The following is a 16032-nucleotide window of genomic DNA, read 5'->3' as shown; positions in this document are numbered from 1 at the left end:
CACCCAGGCATAGAGTGGAGACCCTCCTTCCATCCCTCCTGTGCTTGTGTTTAAGTTATGGATTTTATTGTTCCAATAACATTTATCTAAATGTGCTTTGGGGGGAGGGAGGAAGGAGATAAGGAGGGAGGAGGCTGAGGAAAAAATGTGCTTTTGGACTCTGCTAAGCCTTCATCTTACTGCTGGGACTTGCTGTGGGGTTTTGGAATTCACGATCCCAGGGGAGTACTCGGGAAATGGCTGGAGGGGTTGTGGTCAGTATGAAACACTGGTGGGGTGAAACCCGGGGATAGCCTGTGCAGAGCATCCCTCTTCCGTTTTGGTACTGATCTCCTGTCCTCTGCCAGCTTATCTCTTGGCAAGGAGGGACCTGACTCAGTTTCCAGGAAGGAGAACTGGAGTGGAGGTGTGGGAATGCTGAGGGTGCAGAGCTCAGCTTGGCACAGGGAGAGATTCTCTGTTTGGATGTCTCGGTGTGCTTCTGGGTTTGCCCTCACCTGCCCAGCCATGATGTGGGCACATGGAGCAGTGATGTCAGGGAATGGGGGCAAAAGGCCCTGGTTCTTCCACCTGCTGGGACATTCTCTGGGAGGTCTCCAGGAATGGAGAGGCAGGAGGAGAAGTCCCCTGGGTCTGTGCTCCAAGTGCAACTTCACCGCCTGGGTCAATTTGGGAGCAGTTTGTACATCCCTGGCTCCAAGGTGGAGGCAGGGGAAAAGGGAGTGTGGAGGAGGGAGGCCAAACTGCTTCAACTCCCGGAGGCTGAAGGATGTCTGTGGCCACAGGATGCAGCTGACGATTTCCAAGGTGCTAATTTTGGGCTTGGTACTTCCCAGCCCCAGAGCTGGCCTCTCCCTGGGGCTGGCAGGTGAGGCAGAGGTGGAGGATACCTGCACTGCACGAGGGAGAACCGGTGTGTGAGCGAGGTTCTGACCATGGGGAGAAGTGGAAAATCTTGGGAAGGACCAGGAGGAGAGGAGAAATTATGGTGTCAGGGCATGGATGAGCCATAGCCCTGATTCAGTCCCCGTGATCCAGCCCTTTCTGTGCTTTTTGATTACCATCAGAGTGGACTCCAGGGTCCCATTCCCATTTTCACTCTGCTTGAATTTGGTTTTTGGTGTGGTGGTGAAGCCTTGCATGGTGAGAGAGACCCATGGTGAGTGGAGAAGAGAAGGAAAAGGATTAGCTTCCTTTTTCCTAGGAAATACAAATGGATGGAGCAATATTTCTGAACAAACAAGTCTCTCCTCCCTGTCTCCTGGAAGCTGCATTATCAGAGCCCCATCACTGTCCTCTCTTCTCCTTCCCCCTGATGAACAGGAATTAAAAATACAACTAATAAAACCCTTTTACTTTCTCCAGCAGGAGGAAAAAAAAAAAAGCGAAGCAGCCTTGAAAATGCTAAAGGACATAAAGGGCATTCATGAAAGGGTTGGATGGTGGTTATTGCAGCAGGGGGAAAAACATTATTTCACTGTGCAGATAAAAGGAAGTGGAAAAGCAGCATATTTATAGCTGGGGAGCCTGGATTCCTTGTTAAGCCGCTATTATCAAATTAATGTCAAAATGCATCAAACAGGCACGAGTGTTCTGGGCCCCTTATGCAAAGTGCTTGCAAATTGGTTACAAATACATTTGTTTACAGGGGACGAGGCAGGAGCGAGCTAATTAGTCATTGTAGCAGGGCTGTTTTGTGTCTTTTCTTTTTTTAACATTTTTTTTGGCAATTACACAAACAAGCTGTTTTGAAGTATAAATACACACTGCATTACAGCCCCTTTAAAGGGGAATCAAATGGGAATCGTGGGATGCAGAGGGCTTGGTGTGAGTGGTGTGGAGCATCGTGGTGGAGCATCATTCTCTCCTCCCTGGATGCAGTTGCACACACTGGGCACTCGGCTCTGGGATGTGGTATGGAAACCCATCCCTGGGCATCAGGAGGATGAGATGTGGGTGGAAAGGGAACAACTTGGTTTTTGCGTCCTCTGAGGGGGCTGAACCCCCTCATATGAGGTACGGTGCTGTTTTCGTACTGGACCTGTTAAGGTTTCAGCTGCCTACCACCATCATGGGAATTCCCTCTGGGCCTGGGATATTTTGGGGTGCTTTTGGTGTCAGCAGCAGCTGCCAGCTGGGGGTATGAAGCGTCTTGTGCCAGCTGGTGGGTACTAACATGGTTTTGGGGGATGCTTGGATGTAGAGAGCATCCCATGGATATGTGGAGAAAGGAATCCGGTGTGAGCTCTCCCAGGTGAATGTGTCCTCAAGGCTTCTTTAACAAAACCACAGGCTGTGCCTCCAAAACCCATTAATGAGGAAGGGAAGCAGGAAAGCTTATCTGATCCTCAGTGTGGGAATGGTTGGGGAATTTGGTTGGGGGGCAGATGGAAACTTCCTGCTGCCCTGCATCTTAATACATCCCATTCTGGGAGTAAATCACACCTCTGCCACTCAGGGAAGCTGCTAATTGAATCTGCTCTGGTGGGAGAGGATAAAGCCAAGAGGCATTTACTACCATTATTTTTAATTTACTAAGAAAGAGAGAGGAGAGAGGAAGGAACAAGTTATGCCCCTCTCATGCTGGAGGCCCCGACATTTCTTGGCACAAGGTGCAAAAACCCCCCTGGCTGCTTCTCCATTTAGATTTGTTTGTGGTAAATCTGCCCTTCAGGCTGAAATAACCCTTCTGAGCAGGTCCTGCACTCCCAAGGTGCTGGGAACATTGAGTTTAATGCCATCATAAAACCCTGCTGTGGTTTCCATTCCCTCCAGGGGGGCAGTGACCATGCAGGATGGCCGTGCTCAGCAAAGCCTTGGGGTGCATCAGATCCTGTCACAGTGTGGATGGAGCTGGGTGGCTTCCTGAAATCTCTCTGGGATTGGAGCTTTCTTCTCAGAAGCCTGTGGCTTGGTGCAGTGAGCCTGGCTGAGCTCCTCAAGCCCTGTTCATCACAGTAGCTGGTATTCCCAAAAGTGATGAGGTATTTTATGTCTCCAGCCTCCTGGCTCCCACATGGTTCACGGGCGTTGGATGCAGCGCATCACCGAGCTTGTCTGGGTGGGAACAGAACAGGAGAAAATCTCAGAGGACCAAGAGCAGTGGAGAGGACAGGGCTTTCCCCAGGCCTCCTGCAGGAGCTCTGATGTTTGCACTAGGTTTTATTTTTTTAAAACTCGGGGTAACATTTCTCTGCGCCTTGGACCTGCTGTTCAGTGCTACCTTCAAACTCCAAACCTCTCATTACCATTTTTTGCCTTGTTGGCTTTGCCATGGGGAGGGTGACCCACTCCATTGGGATCAGGGGCTATGATTTTGAGGACTGTTCCCATTTCCAGCATAATCCTACCCTTGCCCTACAAGCTGTGTGGGAGCACGGCTCAGCTGGTCAGCAAATGTGTGAGCAGCCCATTGCAATCAGGCTCTGACTTGTGCCCAGTTGTTCCAATCAGGATGTGTCTGTCTTCATTTATAGCAGGGCTCTGGTGTGACTGTCACCTCCTGTGATTGTTGGTGACCATGCCACAGGATCCTGCTCTGGTTTGAGCAGTTGGTGTTTCACACTTGTTTTTCTTATGCAGGGGTGTACCAGCATCTCCTTGCTCTGATGGCTGGGAGCAGACCCTGAATTTCCACCCTCTGTAAGTCAATGTCATAGGTTAGCAAGCATAGTCCCAGAAGGGATGTCCTTGCTAAGGGGTGCTTACAGCTTCCTCTGGGACCTGATAGAACCTATCAGCTGGCCAGCTTGAATATGGACAATTCTTTAAGCCATTTAAAGTTGTGACCACCTCTGTGATCCACACGTAAGCATAGACAAACTCCCCCTCCCTATATTCAAAGGCCATCCTGGAGTCGATGGACCTGTTCCAGCCATGGAACCCCCCCCACTGCCTTGCCGTGGGCAGCCGGAGCGGCTCGGCTCTCCCCCCTCTCCACTTTGATAAGAAACATTCAACATTCCAGCTGCAAAGCTGCAAGGCCGAGGTGAGATTAACCCTTTTATTGCTGTGAAGAGCTGAAAACCTGAGGGAAGAGAGAGAGGAGATGCTTAAAGCTGAAATTCTGTTGTGAAGCTATGATATATCAGAGTATCCTGTTGTAATTTCATGAAGATATGGGGGGTGGAGTGTTCAGCTCGTAAGCAAAAGCACCTGTGCCAAGATAGGCAGATGCTGACGCAGCTGTAATTTCATGAGAAGTTTGGACAGGGAGAGATGGACCAGATGAGGACTTTGGCTCCAAATGGGAAAGGAGAAACCTCAGTTCCTAGAGATGCTCCCAGAGATAGTCCTAACGATGAAGATGAGGAAGACCCTTTGCTCCCAGGGAAGAAGGGCCTCTGTTTTTTGTTTCTGAATGGCTCAACCTTAAAATTGTACCCCAAAAACTTCAAGAGTGGACCCTCGAAAGCAGTTGCGGGAAAAGCTGCAAGTCGGGGGAAGGGACTCCCACGCAGGCAGAGAGACTCCTCTTCCTAAATGGACTGAACGATATATGGAAGTGGGCGGCTGTCTCGTTGTGATAATATTTCCATAGCATGAGCAAGAGAGACTCTTCCTTTTAAATGGACTGAACAAGGTTATTATGGAAGTGGTAACAGACTGAACATCTTAAGGGTTGTCTTTTTCCATTGTCAGTGGGAGAAGGGAGGAAGGTGGGGGGAGGAGGAGAGTTCTAAAGGTGTGGTATAATTTTTTTTTTTTTCCTCTTTTAGGTCTGTTAGTAAACTTCTTTATATTCTTTCAAGTTTGGTGCCTGCTTTGCATTTCTCCTAATTCTTATCTCACAGAAGATAAACAGTAAGGAGTATTTTGGACCAAACCACTACACTAAATTGGTGTTTCCGCCCGGTTACGAACCGAACCCGCTGCAGTCACTCTGGTCACCCTTTCCCTTGGAGAAGGCCGTAGAGCCCAATGAATTTGCCTTGGTGGAATGGGATGATGGGGCACAGACCTGTGCTTGGTTTTCTTCTCCACTGTTAATTAACATAACAAGGGTGCAGCCTTTCTTGGAGTTGTGTGTGGCAGTGACTTCCAGGCTGCCTGGCGAACCCCTCAGTTTCCAAACATGCCCAAAATGCCCAAGGACCTTCCTTGGTGTGACCTTGGACGTGTTCCTCAATAGCCTCCTCTCCCATGTCCAGAGAGGATGGAATTGCTGCCTTTGGTTCTGCCCCCTGTATCCCCCAGAGAACAGGATGTTCCCATAGGATCGAGGTGTCCAAGGTTTCTTAAACTCTGGTAACCAAGAGGAAAACATTACAGTTGTCCCGCCCTTGTGCTTGCTGGGCTAATGGGAAAGGATGAAGAGGTTTCCTCGAGGCTGGGGGACAGGAACTGGGTCTTGGCCATGGAGGTGATGATCCCCCTGAGTGTGGGAGCGAGAGCCGGGGCTGCAGAGCTCGGGAGGGAAGGTGGTGCCTGATAAGGCTGCGGGCACTGCCGGCAGTTCAGGGTAACCCAGCATCCTCTTCCTCTCCCCAGGAATCCCACGTGGGCAGCACGAGGGCTGAGCGGGGCTGGGGAAGGAGAGGGATGTGGCCTCTCCTGATAAGAGGATCTGGTTCCTGCTCCTGCAGATTTACAGCCCGGGAGCAGGCGGTGGGTGCTGTGCTTTCGCTGGGGTGATTTATCGCGGCTCAGGCGGCAGCTGCTTCCCTCTCCAGCCAGGTCCCGGTGCCTGCACAGAGAGTTACGGCTGCGTGACTCAGCCAGGGTGAGGTAAAGGCTCAGCCGAGATCACCACACGGTGGGACACAGGTGGGAGCACGTCTCTTTCATCTGTGGCTTGGAGAATGTCCCCATCCCAGCACGGGGAGGGCTGGGACCATCAGGCTCCCCGGGGTGGGGCTGTCTCATGGCAGCAGGGATGCTTCCAGCCCTCCAATCCCACATGCTGGAGCCCACCCAGCTCACAAGTGACCCACGTGGGAGACCCAGGATCATCACCAGCCCCACCAAGCAATGCCTGCACTGCCCAGTTGTTTTCCACGCGTCCTTTTGATACAGACAGTGCCAGGAGGGATGAGCTGCAGTGGGCAAGCAGGGGGAGAATGATGAGGAAGGAAAGGTCAGATGCCATCACTTCGCTCCCTTCCACATCCCAGCTCCTGCCTGGGTGAGCTTCCCAGCTCCTCTGGTTTGTTTTAGAGGCAGCATGGGGGCCCCAGAGCCCTGCAAACCCTCCACACTTGGGGTTTTATTGGCATGTGGAAGTAGTTTTGTCTGGTTTCAGATCTGGCTGATCACTGACTTTCCCGCTGCCTTCCCCCTGAAAAGGGCTGACAACTACAGGCGACCCAACCGCACTCATCTTCCTCCCTCTTTCTTCTTTCTCCCCACATTGTTCTGCAAAATCCCAGCTGCTGCTTTTCCCTCCTCCCTCTCCTATCCTCTCAGATCAGCTGGGATGGATCTGTGTTTTGTATAAAAGCTCTTTTTTGTTGTCTGTACTTCTCCCTCCATCCTGGGGGTGTTGAGGTGCCTCGCTGTGCCCCATTCTCTCCTTGGGGCCATCCAGGGAGAGGAGCTCTGGGCACCCTCGTTGTCACCGCTGGGCTGGCAGTGGCACAGGGGGAAGCCTTGGCGGGGGTGAGGGCACCCAAACCTCCAGAGTTCTCGTTTTACTTCTCTGATGGAAAAACCTGGTAGATCCTGGAGCCAGAGCCACCACATTCCTCCCTTATTTATCACTGGTGAAGCACTGATGTGGGGGATTCCTGGTGAGCCAGCTCCTGTAGGGTGGGACAGGATGGGATGGAGCAGGGCAGGTTTTGTCATGTCCATGGGCTGCTCCCTGATCCACCACAGGCTTGGGATGGTGCATTTATGTGCCAGTGCCTGGCTGCAGCTCCCATCAGCCCAGCCCAGCTGCATTCAGGCAGCCAAGCAGATCCCAGGGGACCCTCTGGCATCAGCAGGACTCTCCACCCCAGAGAGGTCTTCATGGGGACCCCAGCCCCGGCAAGGGGCTGAGCTGGGCCGCCCCTGGCTCAGCAGTGGGGTGGATACTGAGGTTCCTTCTGTGGTTCCCTTGGGTCTTGTCCCCCAGCCCTGGGAAAGGGGATACAGCCAAGGCAGTGGACAGAGACCAAGCAAGGACTGGAGAGCCATTGGTACCTGAAGAGAGGCTTGGTGTGAGCTGGTCAGGGAGTCCCCAGTGTCCCCATCACCATTCCTGGCCACTGGCTCTCCTTCCCAGTGCTCAATGGCTTTTTCCACCTCCAGTCTTCCTACCCAGCATGATGAAGGCACCTGGGCAGCCTTAGAAGGGAGCAGGAAACTCTCCTGGACCTCTGAGCCCTGGGGTTTTTCCCTGTTCCCAAACCTCTGCCATGTTGTCGCTCCTGCCGGGCTTTTCCCCCTGTCAGTCTGCAGCATGTAATAAATCACTCCCTTGTCAAATCTGGGTGAAATATCATGGATTAACTCACCAAGACTGTCCAGGCTGTCCCAGCTGAGATGGAAATGGCTGCATGCTGAGGATCATTTGAACATTCTGGGAGCTGGCAAGGAGCAGGTGAGGGTGAGGAGCATCTGGAGGAAGGCAGTGGGCGACATCCACAAGCGAGTCCCTTCCAGTCAGTGGGAAAAATCTATGGGCTTCATCCTCCTTTGGGTGGGCTCTGGCAGCCTGGAAATCAGCTGGTGTGGGTCTGGAACCTCCTTCCTCCCCATGGGACTGTGCCTCCGAGTCAGCATCTCCCGAGGTGATCGCTTTTCTCCTTTCTCTTTTTAAAAATAATTTTAAATGCGTGACTGGCAATTCAAGAGAAAACACAAGAACGGCTGTTATTGCTGAGGATCTCAGCCCAGCCAGAGGAGACGTGTTCCTTTTGTGGAATCAAACATCCGTCAGGGAACAGTCATGCAAATTTATTTCGGTTTTCTTCCTTTTTACCTGTTCCATTGATCTGGAGCCTGTAGCAGTTGGCTCATGGAGAAACAGGTTTGTTAATTCAGGAGCCTTGCAAAGCCTCAGTCGGTGAGGAGGGGAGCTTGCCAAAGCTCCTGGCTCGGGGGGACGCTTTGTGCCGTGTGTGGGGACCATGGCACCGGATCACATCCCTCCAAAGGAGAGGGGAGAGGGGTTTGCTGTGTCCCTGGGCACTGTGCAGACCTGGAGTGGCCCTGGGAAGGCAGGAGAGTGGCTGCCAGCTCTGCCAAAGCTGCTTCCCACCGTGGGAAGGGACAAGGACACTTGGTCACGCTTCTGGGACACCAGCCCTGAGGAGTAAATGTGAGTTAAACCCTCAAAATCGCATGATGGGCTTAAAAATATCCAACTGTGCAATTGTATTTGATTTTATCACTATTATTAGACTCTTCAGTCCATCTGGATGTTTTCAGGAATCACCTGCCAAGCTTCTCTTGGCAGGTGGGAAGTTTAGGGTCCTTTCACTTCCAGTGGTGACTTCATGTTGAAGAGGGGTGACTCCAGCCTGACTGCTGGAATCCATGGCTGTGCCTTTGGGAAGGTGTCACGGTGCCCTGTGTGGTCTGAGTCTTCAGAGGATCCCAGATGGTTTGGGATGGAAGGGACCTTAAAGATCATCTCTTTCAAATTCCCAGGTTGCTCCAAGCCCTGTCCAACCTGGCCTTGAGTCTTCTCCTTCAGCAGTCTCATCTCCTGGGAATGAAGAGCAGATGGATCTGCCTGGTGTCCTCCTCACTGCTGTAAAGGATCTTCTGCTCCAGGCAAGGGAAGAGCCAAACCTCCCTCGGAGCAGGTCCAGTGTCTGGAGCCTGAGAAGCCTCTCTGCTATATTCCCCATGTCCCTGCATCGCTGCTCCTCTTATTTCCTGCTGGAAGCATTGCTTTGTCCTTCAAGGACAAATTGAATTGAGTTTTTTGGTATTTTTTTCCCCCCAAAGCCCATCTGTGTGTGTCTTCACTGCAGGTAGTGGGGACCAAGCCCTTGGCTAATGACTCCAGGTGAGTTAAGACACATGTGGGTGTCCCCACCACTGTCCCCACCACATGGGCTTGCGTGGCTGTGGAAGAGCCGCCGAGCATCCCTGCAGCTGGGAGAACCAGGGAGACGCCTCATTAAAACAATTTGGGAGATGCTCATCCGCACAGAAATCTGAATTTATTCTGCTGGCACTCTCTCCTTCGTCTCCTCTTCCTTGAGCAGAGGAATTCGCTGGTAGGGAACAGAAAACACAGGGATGTCCAGGGGCTCTTGGCTGGGAACGGAGCGGGTGGAAACCCAACGATCCGGTGCCTCCTCCGCATCCATCCGCCCGCTCCTGCGTCGCCTCCGGCCGCGGGGCCGCGGCGCTGGGTGTTCCCGGCACCACAGATGCTAAATAATCACAACAACTCCGCGCCTTCCGCGGCCACCAACTCCTCCTGACGATGATTTTTCCTGTCGTTTCAGGTATCGCCTCCTTTCCCCGGGCTCTTCCTCAGCCCAGCAACGGCTTGTCTGAATAATTCACCTAAAAATTCCGGACCGCAAATAAACACGGGATAATTGCTAACAGCTCGCAGGCAATCCTCTGCCAGAGCACGGCTAAACTCCCGGTGAATTATTTATCCACTATGAATTATTTGCCCGGCCCTGCTACGGAAGAAAAGCTCCTTCCCAACCTTTGCCTGATGAATGGCCTGGCTGGGGGCGATTCTCCGGGTGCTGACTCAGCCCTTTCCCAGCTCCCTGCCTGCTCCTGCTGCCTGCGGCTCCTGCTGGATGCCTGGGTAATTCCTAAAGCTTTGGGTGTCCTTCAGGGTGGGTGTGAGGGTCTTACTCCCAAACCATCCGGTGGCTGCAGAATTCCAAGACTGCCTCCCTCTATGAGATGAAGTATCTTTGGTTTGGGGAGATGGAAAGGGCTCCCTGCTCTTCTTCCAACCTAGGAGTCCTGGAAAGAGCTGCTGATGCAGGGATGGAGTCACGGATGGAGGCAGAGCAGAGATGCAAGCTGGAGACTTCCTGAGGGATGCTTGCTGGGTTTAATGTCGTATCACTGTGAAATGATCCATGGTGATTTCCCTCATCTGGCTCCATCCATGAAGATGTTCCTCATCGCACATTGCAGCAAGTGTCTCTGGGCTGACCCAGGTGCTGGGAGCTCTCTCCTGCCCATGGATGAGGGGGTGATGGCCTCTGTGGGCTTGTGGGATCCTACTGCCCACTCCTCCCCCGGGAGCACAGAGAAATGACCCTCAGAGGTGAGGAGCTGCTGGCCTGGCCTCATCAATCTCCATTTGCATCCAAAGAAGAAGGAAAAAAAAAAGAGATTTAGGAGTGAGATCAATATTGAAAGAGCCTGTCTTTTTTCCTTTCCCCCGTGCTCCTCTGGGGGTGGGAAACTCAAGGCAGGTACTGGGAATAAATCCTCCTGGCTACCTGGATGTAAATCAGGAGGGAGATGATGGATTTATGGGAGCCTGATTTACACTCCCGTGTCTGGTCCCTGCAGGTCAGTGCATGGCCCTGGGGAGGTGAAGTGCTGGAAGGGGATGGAGCCACCACCACCCCCTGCTGCGGCCGAGGTGGGACTGGGGCTGGTGTGGGGGTGACTTTTCTGTGCTTTTTAAACCCAGTGCAGGGAATTTAGGATGTTTGGCTTTGCCTCTTTCTTTGGAGTTCAGCAAAGAGCATCCGCTTGGACCCAAGTGCCAAAGCGAAGCGATGCCCTCCTGGGGGCTGACTTTGTGGCTTGGTGGGGAAAAGGCTTTGGAGCTGCTCCCAGTGATGCCTTCCTCCTCCATTCCTCCTCCTCTCACATCCCAAGAGCCAGTGAGCCTTGCTGGTGGCAGGGTTGGTGTATCCCTGGGAGAGAAGGAGACCCTTCCTTTGGAAAATCCTCCTCTGAGAACTTTGGGAGACCTGGGGGTGGTGATGGGGGAATTGTCCCAGCTCTGGGGCTCCTGTCCCCAGCCCTCCCATGTCCCTGCCCATGGCAGGCCTGGAGCAGGCACGGGGAGCTGTTGTTATTCCTCTCATGCAGCAGGAAGGATTTCTTCGAGTGCCATAAACCATCACGTGGGCAGAGCCTGGGTGAGCTCTAATTGCTTCTATTTGCATAACGAGGCGAGGCTCAGCATCCTGCTGATATTTGAAAGAGGAAAATCAAAATCAGCTCTAGATAAACAACTCCCCCCCTCCCTCCCCAGTCCCTGCTCCCCACTCCTAATTTGTGCATTTTCTCCCTTAATGCAGGTTTTTCAGGTCTTTGGTCTCCTCAGGAGCAGCGAGACCACCCCCCGGGACCCCTCCCACTGGTGCTGGGTACTGGGGGTGCTGCCCCTCTCCCCGGGCCGAGGCAAAGGAGGCTTTCCCTGGAGCTGGCGGTGAGGGATGTGGTGTGGAGGTGTCTGAGTGGGACCCGGAGAGAGGATCAGGGTGGGATTGGGGCTGGAAAAGCGGAGCCCCGGCTGGAGACTCCGGGCTCAGCGCGGGAGCGGGTCCTGCTCAGGACCGGAGGGGCTGGGGGGGAGGGACCCGAGTGGGAGCCCAGCAGATGTCACTGCAGCCCAGTGTCACCGCAGCCCGGCCCTGCCGGCTCCCGGGGACCTGCCCGGGCCGGGATGGGACGGGACAGCACCTTTCCTCACCTGTGATGCCCCAGGTGGCAGGAAGGGCTTTGTTTGCACCCCCACGTGGCTGGGGGATGCTCCTGCTCTGGGGCCAAGGACAGCCGGGGAAAAGGCCCAGAAGGACCTGGAAAAAGGAGTGACGTCCCCTGGCTGTGCTGTGACAGCAGCCGTGTCCCCGGTGTGCTGTCCCTCTGTAAACCATTTCCCCTACTCACCCACAGCCCAGGGGACCAGAAGCATCCCTGCTCCTCCTGTCCCCTCGGGTCCCCAGGGTCCTTCAGCCAAACCTGGGTGTCTCCTTGGCCCTGGGAGGACCTTGGGCATTGCCAACACTTGCTTGGCACCCACGGCTTTGGGACCTGGAGGGGCTGTTCTCCTGGTTGGGGTTCCAAGGGGTTTTCATGCTTCTCCCTGGCAGGGGGATGGTGCCTTTCTCACTCAAGGCCAGGTGACAGACGCCAAACACAAATACGTCCTATCCCTTCCTTGGGGGACAAGGAAAATGGGCTTCTTCCTCCTCCTCTTCCTCCCCAGCATGAGGGCTGGTGTCCTCTGAACCCTTCGCTGCCCTTTGGGGGAGAAATGCTGACTCCAGATGTTTCCCTAAATGAGAACCTTCTGCAAACAGCGCCGGTTTAGATTAGATTTTAGAAGAAATTCTTCCCTGTGAGGGTGGTGAGGCCGTGGCACAGGTTGCCCAGAGAAGCTGTGGCTGCCCCGTCCCTCCAAGTGTCCAAGGCCAGATTGGACAGGGCTTGGAGGAACCTGGGATAATGGAAGGTGTCCCTGCCCATGGCAGGGGGTGGAATGGGATGGTCTTTGGGGTCCCTTCCTTCTGGGATCCTATGATTTTTGCTTTTTTTGGCCAATCCACATTCAGGGACCTTCAGCCTGCAGTGGGGCTGGAAGGATGGGGTAGACCTGGCTGCCAGCACTCGCTGCTCCCTCTGCTCTCCTGCCTGTACCAAACGTGTGGCTGGGGCTGCTGCCTGCATCCCTGTCCTGGACCATGAAAATTCCCCCTTTCCTTGGCCCTCGTGCTGTGTGAAAACCCTTGGTCATGGCAGTGTCCCAAACAGGAGAGAGGCAGCAGTGTTCCCCCCAGCCCCTCCTCATCCTCCAGATCCCACAGAAGCTGCCTGGGGCAGGATGGAGAAAAGGAGAAGGACCCTCAAAGGTGGAAAGAAATCTCTGCTGCAGCTCTTAAAGGTGGGGGCAGAGGAGGAACCAGGTGAGCAGGAGGTATCTGGTGCTTGCAGCACACGGGGGCTGTGTGCACACAGATTTTCCATCAAGCGGAGGAAAGGACCAGGAGCTCTTGAAGCTGAAGCCAAGGTGAGTAACCTGTGGCTGTCCCAGGGGTGCTGGGGGGAAGAGCTGTTTACTCAGGAGCAGCAGGGATGCTCTGCCAGGAGCTGGGACGTTCAGCTCTGCGGTCACAGCTTGCCAGGAAGGGTTGGGTTTCAGCAGGCCAGTCCGTGCTGCGAGGAGGGATGCTGGCCAGGCACCTCCACCCTCATCCCCACATTGGTGGTCCAGGGGGATGCAGGACGGAGGGGGTTCCCCTCCTGGCTGGGTCCCTGTGGCTGAGCTGGGGTTGCTGGGGCTGGTCCTGGCCGTGGTGGGGCTCCCCAGGGCTTCAGCAGAGCAAACACAGCCCAGATTCCAGCTGGGAAACAGTGGCTTTGTGCTGGCCTGGGCAAGGGTTCCCTATCCCAGCCAAAGGTTCTCTGGTGCCTCCTGCCCCAGCAGTGAGAGGATTTTTCCTCCTCCCATGTGGAAAAGCATCTCCCACTGCCATCACACAGCTCCTTCTGCCCTGCCTGGGCTCTCGCTTGCACCTCCAAATTCCCAAGGGCTTCCTGGGCTCTCTTTTCCCCCCCTCCATGTTGCATTTGGGATTTGTATTTCATTCTTATTTATCTCTCCGTAGGTTTGTCCCCGTCATTGCTGCTGTTCCCGGCTTTCCAGCAGGTTTGCTCTGCAGAGAGCTGCAGGTTGGCTATGAAATATGACAAAGCGTTCATTTAAATGCACACCATGATGTCAGCGAGTCCATTAGGGGAATTAATTTGAATGGTTGGCGTTTAATAAACAGCCTCATCCCTCCTCTCCACACACAACCCCCCCCCCCCCCACCACTGCTGGCAGCTTGGAAGGGTTAAAAAATTGGAGGGAGAGGGGAGCAGGTATCAGGGTCTGGAGTGGGGGGGGGGGAATAATAAAAGAGATCTGGTGTTATAAGAGGAATTGCAGTTTGTTTTGTTCATGGTAAAAAAAAGCACATGTGGAAGGGGTTTGGGCTCAGAGGGTGTTTGGTGCATGGAGAAAAGGGGGGGAAGAGGGAGGACACGCTCCGGCCACAGGGTCCCAGCCTGGCTCCGAGCACGCGGGGCTGGGGGGAGGAGAGGGGGCTCGGAGGACGTTGCTCCCCATATGGTGTGTATTACAAGCTCCTTTCTAGTTGTAAAGATTAATTTAAAGCCTTTCTCACCTCCCCCCCATCCCTCTTCCATTGACAAATGAACATCTGGGCTGAATGCTGCCCAGATCCTAATCAAAGCATTTTTCCAGGGCCGTTGTCTGCCTTTAAGGCTATCTGCTCTTCGGATGCTCTGCAGTTCCAATGCACTTGGCAATTCAGCCTGTAAATACCCCTCTCCAGGATTTATGATTCGGGATAATGTGATTTTTCTCTTTGCCTCTGGATTCGTTTGTTTGGTTTAGTTTAACGACATTTCCTTGTCTCTGCATAAGTGAGGGCACGAATTTTCTTCCCTCCCCTCTTTGCAGGGAGTTATTAGCAATGAGGAAAAAAAATGGCTTTTTGGGGGGGCCCCTGGGCCCCCCGGGGGGTGGGGGGGGGCAAATCCAGCCCTGAATTCCTGAGGAGTATCCCTGGTCATCCCAAACCATCTATTTTTCCCATAGAAAGCTTGTTTTTGAGAAAGCAGCTTTTCACCAAAGCAAAGCCAAGCCCTTTCCATGACATTCAAGGGCTTCTTCATCAGGGAGAGGCAGCACAAGACACACCCCAGTATGGAAAAGCTGTTTGCTCCCCAAAATGAGGCTCAAGAAGCCAAATGAGATGCTTGAAAACCTGGGAGTGCTGTGGCTGGGATCCCATTCCCACCAGGCTTGATTTTTCCCCTGCAAGCTCCAGTTTGGGAGTTAAAGGATAAATATATAAAACCTGGCTGGGATGTTGAATAATGTTTGTCGTGTCTCAGGTGCTGTCGGAAAGGATGGTGTTTGAGCCAGGGAAAAAAGGCAGGAAAATCCCTTTAGGGCAAATATAGGGACTTGCAGGGGATGTGGCATGGGATCCCTGTCCCTGAATGAGGAGAGAGCTGGGAAACACAGAGCTGATGGGTCTGAGGTATTTATTCCTGCAGAAGTCCTGCCTCCCAGACCTGGGCTTCCCCTTCCCTCTGACTGGGCATCGAAGCTGGCTGCTTTTCCCAGTGGATGCTTTGAGGAAGGTGTGTGAGTTCAGTCCGTTTAAACCACCATGGAGAGGCTGTGTTTACACAGAAAGTGCACGGGGTAACGGCACCAGTAATTAAAAACATTCTCCTAAATGAGATAGAAAATCCCTGGGGTGGAAAGCGCTCCTCCTTGGCTCTCCAAGACAAGGTGCAGCCTGGATTTCAGTGGTGCAGGGTTGGGTACCGTCCATCACCAGGACCCTTCCCACGCCAGGGTGTCACTGGGATACAAGTAATCCTCCACCACAGGCACTGGGCTTGTTTTTCCAAAGAAACTCTGAATTTCCCACAAATGCAATGAGCCAGGATGCTGCGGGCAAATCCCTGAAAATGGGTCTGGGAATGTGAAGAGCCAGAGCTGGACTCCTGATGGATGTGGGGCTGAAGTGACCCCAGCACCAACCCTGGATGAGGACAGCCACCCATGGAGAGCTCCAGAGGTAGGGAAGCACCTTCCTGAGCATCCAGAGGAGCCTCTGGGGTGAATTTTAATTTCTCTGCATTTTTGCTGTCGATTTTTAGAGCACTCAGCACCTCCTGCCTCTTTTTCATCCCTTTCCTCCTTGATTCCCCCCAAATGAGGAGTAAGAGGGTGAAGCCTGGTGTCAGTCCGTGGCTGAGCCAGTTCATCCATGAGGAGAGAGCAGCCCCTGGCAGCTCCGGGGCGAAGGCGATGGGGATTTATGGAGTTTCCTAGCGGCACAAGCCATCTCTGAGATCACCTCTGCGGGGTGAGGTGGGATGGAGGGCTGGGTGCTGAGGGGCATTGTGGCCAAGGAGGCTTTCTGGGAAGGGGGAGGAGGAGCTGACGGTATCGGGGGTGTACGGAAGCCTTCCTCGATGTCCCCACGGAGGAGGAGGCGATCCCCGGCATGTCTCCGACCTCGCCCCCGGTGCCGCGCGTCGGGAGAGGGCGGCCGCGGGATTTGCGGCTGAACTCTGCTCAGAAAGTCGCTCCCAGCCTTTTCTCATTTCTTTCTGGATTTAAGG

Source organism: Corvus kubaryi, unplaced genomic scaffold (genome assembly GCF_017639235.1).
Source record: "Corvus kubaryi isolate FWS band 111438036 unplaced genomic scaffold, C.kubaryi_AGA036_p1.0 37387, whole genome shotgun sequence".
NCBI lineage: Eukaryota > Metazoa > Chordata > Aves > Passeriformes > Corvidae > Corvus > Corvus kubaryi.
Note: the sequence above shows the minus strand (reverse complement) of the source record.